The following is a 14,469-nucleotide window of genomic DNA, read 5'->3' as shown; positions in this document are numbered from 1 at the left end:
TCATTTTTCTGTATTTTTTTTTGTGGGGTGTATAAATTCTCCCTGATAAAAATACAGTGGGAGATTAATATTGGCCTTTGGGCTTGTGTGCCAGTCCTGAGTGTGCCAGCTCTCTCACAAATAGTGGGCCATAGAAAGCCTATTTTATTTTTTTTGGGGTTTTATAAATTCTCCCTGAAAAAAAGGGAGATTAATATTGGCCTCTGGGCTTGTGTGCCAGTCCTGAGCGTGCCATCTGTGCCAGCCCTGAGCGTGCCATCTCTCTCACAAATAGTGGGCCATAGAAAGCCTATTTATTTTTTTTTTTGGTTTTATAAATTCTCCCTGAAAAAAAGGGAGATTAATATTGGCCTCTGGGCTTGTGTGCCAGTCCTGAGCGTGCCATCTGTGCCAGCCCTGAGCGTGCCATCTCTCTCACAAATAGTGGGCCATAGAAAGCCTATTTAATTTTTTTTTTTGTTTTATAAATTTTCCCTGAAAAAAGGGAGATTAATATTGGCCTCTGGGCTTGTGTGCCAGTTGTGAGCGTGCCATCTGTGCCAGTCCTGAGCGTGCCATCTCTCTCACAAATAGTGGGCCATAGAAAGCCTATTTAAATTTTTTTTTGGTTTTATAAATTCTCCCAGAAAAAAAGGGAGATTAATATTGGCCTCTGGGCTTCTGTGCCAGTCCTGAGCGTGCCATCTGTGCCAGTCCTGAGCGTCCCATCTCTCTCACAAATAGTGGGCCATAGAAAGCCTATTTTATTTTTTTTTTTTGTTTTATAAATTCTCCCTGAAAAAAAGGGAGATTAATATTGGCCTCTGGGCTTGTGTGCCAGTCCTGAGCGTGCCATCTGTGCCAGCCCTGAGCGTGCCATCTCTCTCACAAATAGTGGGCCATAGAAAGCCTATTTATTTTTTTTTTTTGTTTTATAAATTTTCCCTGAAAAAAGGGAGATTAATATTGGCCTCTGGGCTTGTGTGCCAGTTGTGAGCGTGCCATCTGTGCCAGTCCTGAGCGTGCCATCTCTCTCACAAATAGTGGGCCATAGAAAGCCTATTTAAATATTTTTTTGGTTTTATAAATTCTCCCAGAAAAAAAGGGAGATTAATATTGGCCTCTGGGCTTCTGTGCCAGTCCTGAGCGTGCCATCTGTGCCAGTCCTGAGCGTCCCATCTCTCTCACAAATAGTGGGCCATAGAAAGCCTATTTTATTTTTTTTTTGGGTTTTAGAAATTCTCCCTGGAAAAAAAAAGGGAGATTAATATTGCCCTTTGGGCTTGTGTGCCAGTACTAAGCGTTCCATCTCTCTCTCTCTCTCTCTCAGTCAGTGGGCCATAGAACGCCTATTTTTGGTTTTATTTGTTTTATAAATTCTCCCTGAAAAAATCATTTTATTTTATTTGGTTTCTAAATTCTTCCTGATAATATCTTTTTTTTTTTATTATTTTTTTTTCTAAAGTCTCCCTGAAAAAAAAAAAAAAAAACAGTGGGAGATTAATATTGGCCTTTCTGCTTGTGTGCCAGTCTTGACTCCTGGGTGCGTCATCTCTCAGTCAGTGGGCCATAGAACGCCTATTTTTGGTTTTATTTGTTTTCTAAATTCTCCCTGAAAAAATCATTTTATTTTATTTGGTTTCTAAATTCTTCCTGATAAAATCACATTTTTTTTATTATTTTTTTTTCTAAAGTCTCCCTGAAAAAAAAAAAAAAAAACAGTGGGAGATTAATATTGGCCTTTCTGCTTGTGTGCCAGTCTTGACTCCTGGGTGCGTCATCTCTCAGTCAGTGGGCCATAGAACGCCTATTTTTGGTTTTATTTGTTTTCTAAATTCTCCCTGAAAAAATCATTTTATTTTATTTGGTTTCTAAATTCTTCCTGATAAAATCATATTTTTTTTATTATTTTTTTTTCTAAAGTCTCCCTGAAAAAAAAAAAAAAAAAACAACCAAAAAAACAGTGGGAGATTAATATTGGCCTTTCTGCTTGTGTGCCAGTCTTGACTCCTGGGTGTGCCATCTCTCTCTCTCTCTCTCTCTCTCTCTCTCTCTCCAATTGTGGTCCATAGAAAGCCTATATTTTTTTTCCTTGATTTGGGTTCTAAAATCTACCAGAGAAAATAACTACATCAATCATTGGTAGAAAAATATTGGCCTCTGGGTTTGTGTGCCACTCCTGACTCCTGTGTGCGTCATCTCTCAGTCAGTGGGCCATAGAACGCCTATTTTTGTTTTTATTTGTTTTATAAATTCTCCCTGAAAAAATCATTTTATTTTATTTGGTTTCTAAATTCTTCCTGATAAAATCATATTTTTTTTATTATTTTTTTTTCTAAAGTCTCCCTGAAAAAAAAAAAAAAAAACAGTGGGAGATTAATATTGGCCTTTCTGCTTGTGTGCCAGTCTTGACTCCTGGGTGCGTCATCTCTCAGTCAGTGGGCCATAGAACGCCTATTTTTGGTTTTATTTGTTTTCTAAATTCTCCCTGAAAAAATCATTTTATTTTATTTGGTTTCTAAATTCTTCCTGATAAAATCACATTTTTTTTATTATTTTTTTTTCTAAAGTCTCCCTGAAAAAAAAAAAAAAAAACAGTGGGAGATTAATATTGGCCTTTCTGCTTGTGTGCCAGTCTTGACTCCTGGGTGCGTCATCTCTCAGTCAGTGGGCCATAGAACGCCTATTTTTGGTTTTATTTGTTTTCTAAATTCTCCCTGAAAAAATCATTTTATTTTATTTGGTTTCTAAATTCTTCCTGATAAAATCACATTTTTTTTATTATTTTTTTTTCTAAAGTCTCCCTGAAAAAAAAAAAAAAAAACAGTGGGAGATTAATATTGGCCTTTCTGCTTGTGTGCCAGTCTTGACTCCTGGGTGCGTCATCTCTCAGTCAGTGGGCCATAGAACGCCTATTTTTGGTTTTATTTGTTTTATAAATTCTCCCAGAAAAAATCATTTTATTTTATTTGGTTTCTAAATTCTTCCTGATAAAATCATATTTTTTTTATTATTTTTTTTTCTAAAGTCTCCCTGAAAAAAAAAAAAAAAAAACAACCAAAAAAAACAGTGGGAGATTAATATTGGCCTTTCTGCTTGTGTGCCAGTCTTGACTCCTGGGTGTGCCATCTCTCTCTCTCTCTCTCTCTCTCTCTCTCTCTCTCTCCAATTGTGGTCCATAGAAAGCCTATATTTTTTTTCCTTGATTTGGGTTCTAAAATCTACCAGAGAAAATAACTACATCAATCATTGGTAGAAAAATATTGGCCTCTGGGTTTGTGTGCCACTCCTGACTCCTGTGTGCGTCATCTCTCAGTCAGTGGGCCATAGAACGCCTATTTTTGTTTTTATTTGTTTTATAAATTCTCCCTGAAAAAATCATTTTATTTTATTTGGTTTCTAAATTCTTCCTGATAAAATCATATTTTTTTTATTATTTTTTTTTCTAAAGTCTCCCTGAAAAAAAAAAAAAAAAACAGTGGGAGATTAATATTGGCCTTTCTGCTTGTGTGCCAGTCTTGACTCCTGGGTGTGCCATCTCTCTCTCTCTCTCTCTCCAATTGTGGTCCATAGAAAGCCTACATTTTTTTTCCTTGATTTGGGTTCCAAAATCTACCAGAGAAAATAACTCCATCAATCATTGGTAGAAAAATATTGGCCTCTGGGCTTGTGTGCCACTCCTGATTCCTGTGTGCGTCATCTCTCACTCAGTGGCCCATAGAAAGCATATAGTTTGTTACATTTGTTTTCTAAATTCTCCCTGCAAAAATCTTTTTTTTTTTTTTGGGGGGGTTTCTAAAGTGTTCCTGAAAAAAATAAAAATAAAAAAAAAATAATAGTGTGACATTAATATTAACATTTGTGCTTCAGTGACAGTCCTGCGTGTGGGGCATCTCTCTAATTTGCAGCCACCAAAAAAAGAGTGTGTAACATTGGGCCTGATTTTCGCTGTGGTCTCACCAACCTGTAAAGGGGTAGCTAAATCATACTGAAGTTATAGCTCACCGTGTAAGTTGTGTGACTGCAACAAATAACGTTAGTTTGGTTACGTTTTTAAAACAATGAGGAAGTCTAGTGGAAGAGGTCGTGGCCGGGGGCGTTCATTGTCAGCTGGTAATGAGGGTAGTGGTAGTGGTGGAGCATCAGGTGGTCGTGGGGGAAAAAATATTGCACCTAAGTCTGGAGCTGTGGAGCCAGGTTCGTCGTCCGGCTACACAAGGCCTCGAACGCTCCCTTTTCTGGGATTAGGAAAACCGCTTTTAAAGCCGGAGCAGCAAGAGCAAGTTTTGGCTTATCTTGCTGACTCAGCCTCTAGCTCTTTTGCCTCATCTCGTGAAACTGGTAAAAGTAAAAGCAGCGCGTCGTTAGTGGATGTTCACGGTCAGGGACAAGTCACTTCCTTGTCCTCTTCAGCAAAAACAACAACAGAGAAGAATGCAGCAGGCGACACAACGGGTTACTCCATGGAGCTCTTTACACATACCGTCCCTGGCTTAGAAAGTGAAGCAGTTAACAGTCCATGCCCATTACAAATTGAATCTGACATGGAGTGCACTGACGCACAGCCACAGCCAGACTACTATGCTGGTCCTTTGACTCAGACCACAACATTGCCCTCGCAGGGTGCTGATCAAGAATCAGACCCTGATGAGACTATGTTGCCCCATCACGAACGCTATACCACCGAACGACACGGTGACACAGACGAAGTTGCGCAGGAGGTACAAGAAGAGTTATTAGATGACCCAGTTCTTGACCCCGATTGGCAGCCATTGGGGGAACAGGGTGCAGGCGGCAGCAGTTCTGAAGCAGAGGAGGAGGAGGGGCCGCAGCAGGCATCAACATCGCCACAGGTTCCATCTGCCGGGCCCGTATCTTGCCCAAAACGCGTGGCAAAGCCAAAACCTGGTGGAGGACAGCGTGGCCATCCGGTTAAAGCTCAGTCTGCAATGCCTGAAAAGGTATCCGATGCTAGAAAGAGTGCAGTCTGGCATTTTTTTAAACAACATCCAATTGATCAGCGCAAAGTCATCTGTCAAAAATGTTCTACTTCCTTAAGCAGAGGTCAGAATCTGAAAAGTCTCAATACTAGTTGCATGCATAGACATTTAACCACCATGCATTTGAAAGCTTGGACTAACTACCAAACGTCCCTTAAGGTTGTTGCACCCTCGGCCAATGAAGCTAGTCATCAACGCAACATCCCTTCCGGCAGTGTAGGACCACCATTTAGCGCACCACCTGCTGTATCTGTGCAGGTATCTTTGCCAGGCCAAAGCAGTCAGGGTCAGGGAATCACCAGTTTCGTAGTAGGAAACACTGCATCTAGGGCACCGGCGGCAACAATACCATCTCCCACCGTCTCTCAGTCTGCCATGTCCACCGGCACCCCCGCTAGTTCCACGATCTCCAGCTCTCCAGTCCAACTCACCCTACATGAGACTATGGTTAGAAAAAGGAAATACTTAGCCTCGCATCCGCGTACACAGGGTTTGAACGCCCACATAGCTAGACTAATCTCGTTAGAGATGATGCCCTACCGGTTAGTTGAAAGCGAAGCTTTCAAAGACCTGATGGACTACGCTGTACCACGCTACGAGCTACCCAGTCGACACTTTTTTTCCAGAAAAGCCATCCCAGCCCTCCACCAGCATGTTAAAGAGCGCATCGTCCATGCACTCAGGCAATCTGTGAGCACAAAGGTGCACCTGACAACAGATGCATGGACCAGTAGGCATGGCCAGGGACGTTACGTGTCCATCACGGCACACTGGGTAAATGTGGTGGATTCAGGGTCCACAGGGGACAGCAAGTTTGGGACAGTTCTGCCTAGCCCACGGTCTAGTAAACAGTTGTCTGTAGCCGTTCGCACCCCCTCCTCCTCCTCCTCCTCATCCTCCTGCAGAAGCAAGAGCTCGTCCACAGACCGCAGTCGCACAAACACTCCATCCGCACCTGCCACTGTTGCACACCAGGTCTCCCATTATGGGGCAGCTACTGGCATACGTCAGCAGGCTGTATTGGCTATGAAGTGTTTGGGCGACAATAGACACACCGCGGAAGTTCTGTCCGAGTTCTTGCAGCAAGAAACGCAGTCGTGGCTGGGCACTGTAGATCTTGAGGCAGGCAAGGTAGTGAGTGATAACGGAAGGAATTTCATGGCTGCCATCTCCCTTTCCCAACTGAAACACATTCCTTGCCTGGCTCACACCTTAAACCTGGTGGTGCAGTGCTTCCTGAAAAGTTATCCGGGGTTATCCGACCTGCTCCTCAAAGTGCGTGGACTTTGCGCACATATCCGCCGTTCGCCTGTACACTCCAGCCGTATGCAGACCTATCAGCGTTCTTTGAACCTTCCCCAGCATCGCCTAATCATAGACGTTGCAACAAGGTGGAACTCAACACTGCACATGCTTCAGAGACTGTGCGAACAGAGGCGGGCTGTTATGTTTTTGTGGGAGGATACACATACACGGGCAGGCAGTAGGATGGCAGACATGGAGTTGTCAGGTGTGCAGTGGTCGAAGATTCAAGACATGTGTCAAGTCCTTCAGTGTTTTGAGGAATGCACACGGCTGGTTAGTGCAGACAACGCCATAATAAGCATGAGCATCCCCCTAATGCGTCTGCTGATGCAAAGTTTGACGCACATAAAGGATCAGGCGTCTGCACCAGAGGAAGAGGAAAGCCTTGATGACAGTCAGCGATTGTCTGGTCAGGGCAGTGTACATGACGAGGTACCGGGCGAAGAGGAGGTGGAGGATGAGGAGGATGATGGGGATGAGTATATTTTTAATGAGGAAGCTTTCCCGGGGGCACGGGAAATTGGTGGCGTGGCAAGGCCGGGTTCTGGTTTTTTGAGGGACACAAGTGACGTAGATTTGCCTGCAACTGCCCCTCAACCAAGCACAACCGCAGATTTGACAACGGGAACTTTGGCCCACATGGCGGATTATGCCTTGCGTATCCTCAAAAGGGACACACGCATTAAAAAAATGATGAACGATGACGATTACTGGTTGGCCTGCCTCCTTGATCCTCGCTATAAAGGCAAATTGCAAAATATTATGCCACATGAGAACTTGGAACTAATATTAGCAACAAAACAATCAACTCTTGTTGACCGTTTGCTTCTGGCATTCCCTGCACACAGCGCCCGTGATCGTTCTCACACGAGCTCCAGGGGCCAGCAGACCAGAGGTGTTAGAGGGGCAGAAATCAGAAGTGGCGTTGGCCAGAGGGGTTTTCTGACCAGGTTGTGGAGTGATTTTTCTATGACCGCAGACAGGACAGGTACTGCAGCATCAATTCAAAGTGACAGGAGACAACATTTGTCCAGTATGGTTACAAGCTATTTTTCATCCCTTATCGACGTTCTCCCTCAACCGTCATTCCCATTTGATTACTGGGCATCCAAATTAGACACCTGGCCAGAATTGGCAGAATATGCATTGCAGGAGCTTGCTTGCCCGGCAGCTAGTGTCCTATCAGAAAGAGTATTCAGTGCTGCAGGTTCAATACTAACAGAAAAAAGGACTCGTCTGGCTACCCAAAATGTAGATGATCTAACCTTCATTAAAATGAACCACAACTGGATTTCAAAATCTTTTGCCCCACCCTGCCCGGCTGACACCTAGCTTTCCTATGAAAAGGTCTTGCCTGTGGACTATTCTGAATGACTTTTCCAATCTCGTAATTTTCTTCACCTGATTGTCCAGCATACGACATGTTTCCACCTCACGAAATGGCCAAACTCCCCACACGGGGCCGTGCTATCGCCACTTTGCGCTTGGACCCTTGAGAGTGCTGTTTGTCTGAAGAGGTGGGTGTGGCCGCTTTTGGTCGACGGCACTGCCACTGGGTCCCTCATAGTACAATAAAGTGTCTCTGGCGGTGGTGGTGCGCACCCAACGTCAGACACACCGTTGTAATATGAGGGGCCCTGTGCCTGTAACGCCGGCCACAAGACAGTTCCCCCCCCCAGCTCAAACAGTGCTCTACCACTAGCAAAATTATCTCTCACAGCTTCACCAATGTGTAGTCTAGGCGCTGACATCCTTCAATGCCTGGCACTGACAATACCATTGTTTTGACATTTTTGTTATGTTAGGCCTTCGAAGCCTGTCTGCGGTCCCTTCTTTCTACAACTACTACACTGACCAGGCCACTGCTGGCCGTGTTACCCTGGAACCAATTTAAAAGTGCCTACAGTCAGCCCAATTTTGTTATGTTAGGCCTTCGAAGACTGTCTGCCGTCACTCCTTCCACTAGACTTCCACTGACCATACACTGCTGCCCATGTACCCCTGGAACCAATTTAAAGTGCCTACAGCCAGCCCAATTTTGTTATGTTAGGCCTTCGAAGCCTGTCTGCGGTCACTCCTTCCACTAGACTTCCACTGACCAGACCACTGCTGCCCGTGTACCCCTGGAACCAATTTAAAAGTGCCTACAGCCAGCCCAAGTTTGTTATGTTAGGCCTTGGAAGCCTGTCTGCGGTCACTCCTTCCACTAGACTTCCACTGACCAGACCACTGCTGCCCGTGTACCCCTGGAACCAATTTAAAAGTGCCTACAGCCAGCCCAAGTTTGTTATGTTAGGCCTTGGAAGCCTGTCTGCGGTCACTCCTTCCACTAGACTTCCACTGACCAGACCACTGCTGCCCGTGTACCCCTGGAACCAATTTAAAAGTGCCTACAGCCAGCCCAAGTTTGTTATGTTAGGCCTTGGAAGCCTGTCTGCGGTCACTCCTTCCACTAGACTTCCACTGACCAGACCACTGCTGCCCGTGTACCCCTGGAACCAATTTAAAAGTGCCTACAGCCAGCCCAAGTTTGTTATGTTAGGCCTTCGAAGCCTGTCTGCGGTCCATTCTTTCAACTACTACTACACTGACCAGGTCACTGCTGCCCGTGTACCCCTGGAACCAATTTAAAATTGCCTACAGCCAGCCCAATTTTTTTATTTTAGGCCTTCGATGCCTGTCTGCGGTCCATTATTTCAACTACTACTACACTGACCAGGTCACTGCTGCCCGTGTACCCCTGGAACCAATTTAAAATTGCCTACAGCCATGTGTTATTATTTTAGGCCTTCGATGCCTGTCTGCGGTCACTCCTTCCACTAGGCCTCCACTGACCACACCACTGCTGTCCGTGTACCCCTGGAACCAATTTAAAATTGCCTACAGCCATGTGTTTTTATTTTAGGCCTTCGATGCCTGTCTGCGGTCCATTCTTTCAACTACTACTACACTGACCAGGGCACTGCTGGCCGTGTACCCCTGGAACCAACATCAGAAAATATAAAAATAAGTATTTTGCTTATAAAAAAGAAAATACTGGTGAGATATCAAATGCAGACATTTTAACATTAAAAACAAACACACAACTAAAATCTGGTACAGTACTAAAAATGGCCACCAGCTACAATTACTTTCTCCTGCAAGTAGTTAACTGAAAGTTTTTTTAAATTGAAAACACACATATGGCATCCACCGAGTGTTGTCCTGTCGCGTCTTCTTTATATTATTGCCGAGAAGATGCAAAATAATGGAAATAATAAAATCATTAATTACCAAAATAATAGAGAAAGTCAACACCACATTGCAAATAAACATTCATTCCAAATAAAGAAGCAGGGCGCGTCCGAGGGTGAGTATATACCTAATAAGAATCTAATCACCCTCGGACGCGCAATGCTTATTTCCAACAGCCTTCCTTCCTAAGAATCAGCCCTTCCGTCGTGTAGAGAGACGTTGTGTTACACTCCAAGGTGTTCCCCAGGTTGCCTTTCCTGAGCTTCGATCTTCCGGCTCTCGTTTAGTAGTTCTTGGAAACTACTCTGCATTAGGCCTTCAAATTGGGTATGGGGTGTAGAGAGATGGTGTGTTCCACTCCAAGGTGTTCCCCAGGTTGCCTTTCCTGAGCTTCGATCTTCCGGCTCTCGTTTAGTAGTTGTTGGAAACTACACTGCATTAGGCCTTCAAATTGGGTATGGGGTGTAGAGAGAGGGTGTGTTACACTCCAAGGTGTTCCCCAGGTTGCCTTTCCTGAGCTTCGATATTCCGGCTCTCGTTTAGTAGTTGTTGGAAACTACACTGCATTAGGCCTTCAAATTGGGTATGGGGTGTAGAGAGAGGGTGTGTTACACTCCAAGGTGTTCCCCAGGTTGCCTTTCCTGAGCTTCGAAATTCCGGCTCTCGTTTAGTAGTTGTTGGAAACTACACTGCATTAGGCCTACAAATTTGGTATGGGGGAAACATTGGCGCATCTGCGGTCCCTCCTTCCTCTAGGCCTCCACTGACCTGTCTACTGCTGCCCGTGTTCCCCTGGAACCAATTTTAAATTGCCTACAGGCAGCCCAATTTATTATGTTAGGGCTTCGAAGCCTGTCTGCGGTCCCTCCTTCCACTAGGCCTCCACTGACCTGTCTACTGCTGCCCGTGTACCCCTTGAACCAACATCATAAAATAAAAAAAAAAGGATTTTGCTTATAAAAAAGAAAATACTGGTGAGATATCAAATGCAGACATTTTGACATTAAAAACAAACAAACAGCTAAAATCTGGTACAGTACTAAAAATGGCCACCAGCTACAATTACTTTCTCCTGCAAGTAGTTAACTGAAAGTTTTTTTAAATTGAAAACACACATATGGCATCCACCGAGTGTTGTCCTGTCGCGTCTTCTTTATATTATTGCCGAGAAGATGCAAAATAATGAAAATAATAAAATCATTAATTACCAAAATAATAGAGAAAGTCAACACCACATTGCAAATAAACATTCATTCCAAATAAAGAAGCAGGGCGCGTCCGAGGGTGAGTATATACCTAATAAGAATCTAATCACCCTCGGACGCGCAATGCTTATTTCCAACAGCCTTCCTTCCTAAGAATCAGCCCTTCCGTCGTGTAGAGAGACGTTGTGTTACACTCCAAGGTGTTCCCCAGGTTGCCTTTCCTGAGCTTCGATCTTCCGGCTCTCGTTTAGTAGTTCTTGGAAACTACTCTGCATTAGGCCTTCAAATTGGGTATGGGGTGTAGAGAGATGGTGTGTTCCACTCCAAGGTGTTCCCCAGGTTGCCTTTCCTGAGCTTCGATCTTCCGGCTCTCGTTTAGTAGTTCTTGGAAACTACACTGCATTAGGCCTTCAAATTGGGTATGGGGTGTAGAGAGAGGGTGTGTTACACTCCAAGGTGTTCCCCAGGTTGCCTTTCCTGAGCTTCGAAATTCCGGCTCTCGTTTAGTAGTTGTTGGAAACTACACTGCATTAGGCCTACAAATTTGGTATGGGGGAAACATTGGCGCATCTGCGGTCCCTCCTTCCTCTAGGCCTCCACTGACCTGTCTACTGCTGCCCGTGTTCCCCTGGAACCAATTTTAAATTGCCTACAGGCAGCCCAATTTATTATGTTAGGGCTTCGAAGCCTGTCTGCGGTCCCTCCTTCCACTAGGCCTCCACTGACCTGTCTACTGCTGCCCGTGTACCCCTTGAACCAACATCATAAAATAAAAAAAAAAGGATTTTGCTTATAAAAAAGAAAATACTGGTGAGATATCAAATGCAGACATTTTGACATTAAAAACAAACAAACAGCTAAAATCTGGTACAGTACTAAAAATGGCCACCAGCTACAATTACTTTCTCCTGCAAGTAGTTAACTGAAAGGTTTTTTAAATTGAAAACACACATATGGCATCCACCGAGTGTTGTCCTGTCGCGTCTTCTTTATATTATTGCCGAGAAGATGCAAAATAATGAAAATAATAAAATCATTAATTACCAAAATAATAGAGAAAGTCAACACCACATTGCAAATAAACATTCATTCCAAATAAAGAAGCAGGGCGCGTCCGAGGGTGAGTATATACCTAATAAGAATCTAATCACCCTCGGACGCGCAATGCTTATTTCCAACAGCCTTCCTTCCTAAGAATCATCCCTTCCGTGGTGTAGAGAGACGTTGTGTTACACTCCAAGGTGTTCCCCAGGTTGCCTTTCCTGAGCTTCGATCTACCGGCTCTCGTTTAGTAGTTGTTGGAAACTACGCTGCATTAGGCCTTCAAATTGGGTATGGGGTGTAGAGAGATGGTGTGTTCCACTCCAAGGTGTTCCCCAGGTTGCCTTTCCTGAGCTTCGATCTTCCGGCTCTCGTTTAGTAGTTCTTGGAAACTACACTGCATTAGGCCTTCAAATTGGGTATGGGGTGTAGAGAGAGGGTGTGTTACACTCCAAGGTGTTCCCCAGGTTGCCTTTCCTGAGCTTCGATATTCCGGCTCTCGTTTAGTAGTTGTCGGAAACTACGCTGCATTAGGCCTACAAATTGGGTATGGGGTGTAGAGAGAGGGTGTGTTACACTCCAAGGTGTTCCCCAGGTTGCCTTTCCTGAGCTTCGATCTTCATGCTCTCGTTTAGTAGTTGTCGGAAACTACGCTGCATTAGGCCTACAAATTGGGTATGGGGTGTAGAGAGAGGGTTTGTTACACTCCAAGGTGTTCCCCAGGTTGCCTTTCCTGAGCTTCGATCTTCCGGCTCTCGTTTAGTAGTTGTTGGAAACTACGCTGCATTAGGCCTTCAAATTGGGTATGGGGTGTAGCGAGAGGGTGTGTTACACTCCAAGGTGTTCCCCAGGTTGCCTTTCCTGAGCTTCGATCTTCCGGCTCTCGTTTAGTAGTTCTTGGAAACTACACTGCATTAGACCTTCAAATTGGGTATGGGGTGTAGAGAGAGGGTGTGTTACACTCTAAGGTGTTCCCCAGGTTTCCTTGCCATTGCTTCGGTCTTCCGACTCTCGTTTAGTAGTTGTAGAAAAGTACACTGCATTAGGCCATACAAAATGGGTATGGGGTGGAGAGAGATGGTGTGTTACACTCCAAGGTGTTCCCCAGGTTGCCTTTCCTGAGCTTCTATCTTCAGGCTCTCATTAAATTGTGGTTAAATGGAACAACTGCATTTGGCGTACTAGTTGGTTTGGGGCCTACTATCGGTGTCTGCCACTCCTTGCTGTTCTCCTCCACTGAACAAAGCTGTGCCGCCTGTTTACTACGGTTGCCAATTTTGAACTGCATTTCGACTACTTACTGATTTGGCCCTACTCTCTGTGTCAGCCTCTCATTCCAGTTGTCCTCCACTGCAATGCCCCCTGGTTATTCCTGTGTTACCAATTTTGAACTGCATTTAGCCCACTTTCTTCTTTGGGCCTATATCTGTGTTTCCACTTCATCGTGCCCATTGCCCAGCCAGTGATAGATGAGTCTGCTGGTACATTGACCCATAACGCAACATTCCCCGTGCACGCTACACAACAACATTGTGACCCTGCTGAAAGTCAGGTTGCTCTTCCCGCATACCATACCACCTTACACGGGGACAAAGAGGAAGGTGCAGATGAAAGTGCAGGTTCCTTCATCAGGTGGGGGGAGGAATACTAGTTGGCGACGTCACTGGCACAGGGCCTCTCATAGTACGCAAAAGTGTTGCTGCCGGTGGGAGGCGCCCCCGCCGTGCAAACACACCGCTGTACTTTGAGGGGCCCTGTGCCAGTGCCAATGCCAACGAGTGGGCCCCCCCTGCTTGCTCAGGTTCACAGCACTTGCAAAGTTGAAATACTTACCTCTCCCTGCTCCACTGCCGTGACGTGGTCCAGATTTCCTGGGCCCACTAATTACTTGAACCAGCCCTACCCCCCACAACTTTAGCCAAATGACCCCCAATTTCAAATGCCTTCCAATTATTATAAGGTAAATTACGCTTGACAAGCTTCATTAAGAAGAATGGATGGTTTTGACATTAAAATGGGCACTCTAGGTGTTTTCCTGGCCCCCACTCACTGCCGACTATGCTGCCCCATTGACTTGCATTGGGTTTCGTGTTTCGGTCGATCCCGACTTTACGTCATAATCGGCCGATTTCACTCGACCCGACTTTGGACATAGTCGGGTTTCGCAAAACCCGGCTCGACTCTAAAAAGGTCAAGGTCGCTCAACTCTACTCCTAACTCTCCCTAGGCATCTCGTCACAGCCTAAGAGCTAACTACCCCTAAAGAAAGAAGAAGGAAAGCTATCTTGCCTCAGAGAAAATCCCCAAAGGATAGATTAGCCCCCCACAAATAATGACTGTGAGTGAAGAGGGAAAAGACATACACAGAATGAAACCAGGATGAGCACAGGAGGCCAGTCTAGCTAAATAGATAGGACAGGATGGAATACTGTGCGGTCAGTATAAAACACTACAAAAATCCACGCAGAGTTTACAAAAAATCTCCACACCTGACTAAAGGTGTGGAGAGCAAATCTGCCTCCCAGAGCTTCCAGCAAGACAGAATTAATTCACACTGATAAGCTGGACAAACATAGAAATCACAGAATGGATAAGTCAACAATCTATGGACAGAAAAGAGCAAGCAAAAACTTAGCTTAGCTGAACTGGTCAGGATAACAGGGAACTCCAAAGAGATGTGAATCCAACCAGGAACCATTTACAAG

This window comes from Ranitomeya imitator, chromosome 8, assembly GCF_032444005.1.
Source record: "Ranitomeya imitator isolate aRanImi1 chromosome 8, aRanImi1.pri, whole genome shotgun sequence".
NCBI classification, from domain to species: domain Eukaryota; kingdom Metazoa; phylum Chordata; class Amphibia; order Anura; family Dendrobatidae; genus Ranitomeya; species Ranitomeya imitator.
The sequence above is the reverse complement of the archived record's forward strand: the minus strand, read 5'-3'. Positions refer to the sequence as shown.